This window comes from Dromiciops gliroides, chromosome 6 (genome assembly GCF_019393635.1).
Source record: "Dromiciops gliroides isolate mDroGli1 chromosome 6, mDroGli1.pri, whole genome shotgun sequence".
NCBI classification, from domain to species: domain Eukaryota; kingdom Metazoa; phylum Chordata; class Mammalia; order Microbiotheria; family Microbiotheriidae; genus Dromiciops; species Dromiciops gliroides.
In genome coordinates, this window is record NC_057866.1 from 19155114 (window position 1) to 19160817 (window position 5704).

The 5704-nt window shown below is 34.1% G+C and overlaps 1 pseudogene; it reads right to left on the reverse strand.

Moving 5' to 3' along the window:
• Nucleotides 1–1322: 1322 nt before the first annotated feature.
• On the reverse strand, nt 1323–2261 carry LOC122732802 (annotated as a pseudogene).
• Nucleotides 2262–5704: the final 3443 nt, after the last annotated feature.

A 5704-nucleotide genomic window follows, 5' to 3' on the forward strand; every position in this document is an offset into this window, starting at 1 on the left:
TTTTTGCACTGCTGTTTTCAATGCTATTTCTGGGGCTCTGGAAGTTTTCAGTACTTAGAAGGTGGCATGGTCTTGGGAGAGGTGTTGTCACTGCCCTCCAGGTATATTATCTACTTCTTATCAAAGAACTCCTTATCCACAGGTGCTTGCAACCAGTACAGTTCCTCAGCCTCCTGATTCATTGGGATGAATAGGAATACTTCTTCTTAAGGACCTTGCCATCTCATGACCTAGTGTGCAATTCTATTATCTAGGTTAAATGACTGACACACTTTTTGGAACATGAGAACTTCTATGATGACAAAAATAATTATATTGCCCTTTTCAAAATATCTTTAGCTCCTTTCTCCTTATGATATGCAGTTGCAATAAAAATGGTATTGATAGGGGCAGCTAGGTGGGGCAGTGGATAGATCACTGGCCTTGGAGTCAGGAGGACTTGAGTTCCAATCTAGCCTCAGACACTTAACACTTACTAGCTATGTGACCCTAGGCAAGTCACTTAACCCCAATTGCCTCACTAAAAAAAAAAAATTAAAAATGGCATTGATAGTGCATAAATCAGTAGCAAGTAAAAAATGAAATACAAAGACCTTTAGCCTAAAATTTAGAAAAGCTACATTCTATTCAATAGTTTTACTAGTTTTGAATATTTGGTAAAGTCAGTTAACCTTAGTATAAAACTAAAGGATTGCATTTGTTTCCTTTTGTGATGCATAGCAGATGCAAAAATATTTTATTTTCCAATATTCCCCTCAAGCTTTCATGTTCTATTATGTACGAAGATACATTTCATGCTGGAGAACATTAAATTTATCATATATGTATTTTTGTAATGCTAGTGTATACTACATCATATAGATTTAGAGATAGAATAAATTATAAACAATTCTTAAGAACATCTCAGTTCCACTTTTGACTCAACAACTAATTATGAGTGTATAGATAGATCATTGTTTTTCTATTCCAACATTTTCCACTTTGAACATTTAAAGTAAGAGTGATTTCTGCTTGGTATGCTCTATGGATATACTATGTCTGACATTTCAGGTAACATTTTTTTTTTGGTGAGGCAATTGGTGTTAAGTGACTTACCCAGCATCACACAGCTAGTAAATGTCAAGTCTCTGAGGCCGGATTTGAACTCAGGTTTTCCTGAATCAGAGCCATTGTTTTATCCACTGCATCCCACTACCAGCTCCCTCAGGTAAAATTTTCTAATGATTCTACCAGATTTAACATCTCAGTGTTTATAATTCTTTTTCTCATAGTATTTCAAAGGCTGTTGTACTACTTTTGAACAACAAGCATCACAGTTAATATTAACAAAAAGAGGGTCTCAATTCCATTGCCCTTTTTACAGCATCTTTGACCTCCTTGTTCCTTAGGCTATAGATCAATGGGTTCAGCATTGGAATCACCATGGTATAAAACACAGAAACCACTTTCTCTTGTTCCAGGGAATCATGGGAGCTTGGCTGAATGTAACTGAAGCTTACAGAACCATAGAACAAAGTGACAGCTGTCAGGTGGGAAGCACAAGTAGAGAAGGCTTTTCGTGTTCCAGCCACTGAGCGCATCCTGAGAATGGCAACAACAATGAAGAAATAAGAGATGACCACAATCAAGAAGGTCATCATAGCAATTACCCCTGAGAATATTAGGAGCAACAACTCATTTCTGGAAGAGTCAGAACAAGAGAGCTTCAGCAGTGGAGGCACATCACAGAAGAAATAGCTGATGACATTTGGCCCACAGAAGGATAATCTGACTAAGCCAATTGTGTGTGTCAGTGAATTAATGATTCCTCCTATTCATGACCCAATGACCAGAATAGCACACACCCTCTTAGTCATGACCACCATGTAAAACAATGGATTAGCAATGGCCATATACCAGTCATATGCCATCACTGCCAGGAAAAATCCTTCAGTGGTAATAAAGTCTGCAAATATAAAATATTGCATTATACAAGCAGAGTATGATATGGTTGCCTTCTCCTCAAAGAAATCTGCAAGCATTTTTGGTCCAATGACAGAACAATAGCAAGCATCAACAAATGAGAGGCAGCTGAGGAAAAAGTACATGGGAGTGTGAAGCTTGGGAGTGATTTGGATTAATACAATCATGCCAAGATTCCCCACCAACGAAATGCTATATATCACCAGGAAAAGCACAAAGGGAAAGACTTTCAATTCTGCACGATCTGTCAGTCCCAAAAGGAGGAACTCTGTGACCACTGTGGAATTTTCCTTGGCCATTCCCTTGCTTTGTCATGTCAATGACTGTGAGAAAGAAAAGAAGAGTAGAATTAATTTAGAAAAATAAATATGTCAGTCAAGACATCAAGGCTAACCATGAAAATGTAAGATGGAAAAAGTCCATATATGTTTTTGCATCAAAATATTGAAGAGGCTTCAGACCAACAAAAGTTCTTAGATAATAATGTCATGGGGGCAGCTAGGTAGTGCAGGGGATAAAGAAACAGCCTTGGATTCAGGAGGACCTAAGTTCAAATCCAGCTTCAGACATTTGACACTTACTAGCTGTGTGACCCTGGGCAAGACACTTAACCCCCCATTTCCCTGGAGAAAAAAAAAAAAGTTAATGTCATAAATATGAAGAAAGAAATGACCTCAGAAACCATCTTGTTCTCCTTTTTTTCAATTGAAAAAACTAAGGCCCATAGAGGTAAAGTGACTTAGGTAATAAGCAGCAAAATAAATTTTTTAAAACAATGTCATCTCATTTTAGAGGTAATTATCTTTCCACCATATCACTATTCCCTTCATCTCTCCAAGGTTAAAGACCTTTTAGTTCAATCTGATCCTATCTGACATGAGAAAATTGAGGAGAAAATCTGAGGCATTAAAGAATATCTAGGATATTAGACTGGACATTTTTATGATATTGTCCAGTTTTATATCCTCTTTTTCTTTGACATACTAAAAGGAATATATGTTCTTAATGGCAGATCTGAATTTCACAACTAGTTTTCTTTTTGTCATACTATGATGCCTCTGAGAAAAGCCACATGTATAATGCAGGTGTTCCATTAGAATTTAGAGTTGGAAATATCCTATGTCAAATCCCCTCATTTTATTAAGGAAAAATGAATTTCTCAAGGTTTCACAATTAATACATAGCAATGTAAGGATTTCATACTTCAGCTTCTGACTAAGGTAATTTTAGGTTTCATGAAAGAGAAAATATCTTATAAGAACTTTTCATAGGAGTAATGGACTATATCTATTTATCTATCTATTTGTGTGTGAGTGGGGGGTGGGGCTTTGGTCCTTAAGTGACTTGCCAGAGGTAACACAGCTATTGTCAAGTGTCTGAGGCCATATCTGAACTCAGGTCATCCTGAATCCAGGGCCAGTGCTTTATCCACTGAGCCATTTAGCTACACCCCAACTAGAACTATATATAATGGTTTCCTCATCTGTGCAAGTTTCAAGGAAATACTAGATGACTCTTTCACAGAATTATTTGAGAGGAAATATCATTTCTGGGATGGGTTATACTAGTAACTCTTTGCAGTGCCTTTTTAATTCTCATATTAAATGACAAGATATGATATTCACATATATGTATATGGCTTGCAAAACACTGTACAAACTTTAATCCTTTTATCCTTCTCTTTCGAACCCTCCTAGGTATATTCCATTATCATCCCCATTTTACAGTTGAAAAAACTAAAGTTGAAAGAGGTAACACAACTAGCCAAGGGTCACAAAACTAAGAACTTTCTGAAACTAGAATGGGAATATGATTTGCTTGACCTTCGATTACCAATTCAATGTCCTTGGCTTGTTTTCTGATCAGATATTCTGAGTTCATTTCCTTGTTTGTGTTTTCAGGTTCATTGAGGACAACGTGTCTCAGATTACTTCACTAGATGAATTTTCAGTGATTTCAAAAAACTCATTTACTCTGCCATGTAAGTTAACACATATATGGATCTGAAAAAAGAATATTTTAAAACATTCTATAATTCCTTCCTCCCTTTAGATATAAATCAAATTTTTACCTGAGAAAATGTTTGAATGTCAAACCTGGAAAGACCTTTACAATTCAAATGGATTTAAAAACAGAACTTTGCAGATGGGAGACACCTTATTAGAAAATTGAATATCAGAGCTGGAAAAAAAAATGACCTTAGCAGTTAGAATGTAGAAAGTTTAAGTTGATCAAGACTATAGATATCATATACCCCAGGTTTCACAGTTTAAAGATAAAGTAAACCAATGACAAGATAGAGGAACTTACTTGCTCAAAGAGCTTAGTGAGAAAACTGGGAATAAATTTCAGCTTTTTTTATTTGTCTCTCCTGTATCTTTCTTCTACATCATTTAAGTGGGAGATGAGAAAATAATTAAGATAGATGTATAGAGAATGAGACTATAAGAAGATACAAAGCTTTAGATCAGTTTGAAAATTTGCTTCATCCTCATTATTTTTTTATTTAGATTTGAAATTAATAGAGGATCACAGTGCAGGAGAAAGAACATTGAATTTAAAGTAATGGAATTGAGTTTCATTCTCTATTTTGCCACTGAATACTGATGTGATATTTAATTGAGTGTCAGTTCTGTCACTAAGTACTTGTGCAATATTAAATTACTCTTAGAATCAGGTTTCTCATATCTATATCTATACTTATATCTATATCTGTATCTATATGTATGTATGTATGTATCTATCTATCTATCTATATCAGGAAAGAGATACTATGCTACTTCACATTTTCCTTCAAGTTCTATACGTATGTTTCTTTGAACTTTATGAGCCTATTATAAATAAAGTCTTATGGGAGATTTTTTGATCAATTCTCATTTTTATCCTGAAAGATATTTATCCTTTTAATTTACAAGAAAGATTAATCAGAGAATCACAATAAATAAGATATCAAGAAACCAAAGGAACTATTGAAGCCATCACAGATTTCTCTGCTAATTTCTTCAACATAAATGATAAACAGCTATTCACACAGAGTAGAGAAAACAAGTTAGGGTACATCCACTAACTCTTCCACCAATTCATTCCAAATTTGTACTGCGCTGGTTGTTAGGAAGGGCTTTTGTTTTCTCTTAGTATGAGTCCAAGTTTATCTTTTCTTTATTCTCACTGACTTTTTCTGGTTCAACATCAAATTTCTAGAGAAAAATTCATAAGATTTCTTTCATAAGACTACCTTTCGATTGTTAAAGCAGTTTATACATATATATGTTTATATATATATGTGTGTGTATGCATATGTATTACATTATAATCTATACATCTATCATTTTACTTTTCCTTATCTTCCCCACTGTTCTGATTTTTTTCTTTTTCTGGAGAAACTTCTTTTTGGCTATTTTTGTCCTATATTTTTTTCTTGTGAAATGTATATGGAGTCATGTTGTTTTATCTTAATTTGCTATATTCCATTATTTATTATGGATTTAGTTGAATAAAACTAAAGTATTAGCTTGTCAAAATATTTTGATGCTGACTAAATCCTGATTTTTTTAAGATAATTCTCTGTCCAATACTGGTTCCTATTATATGGTAATTTTATAGTTACACTATATTTCTTTTGAAGTAAGAAGGTGTTAATATAAATAAGGTTATGTCCATGAATTAATCTCTGGAAAACTCAGTTATTAGCCAACTATTTTAATATTTATACCAATGCAATGATGATTATCACTTAAGAATT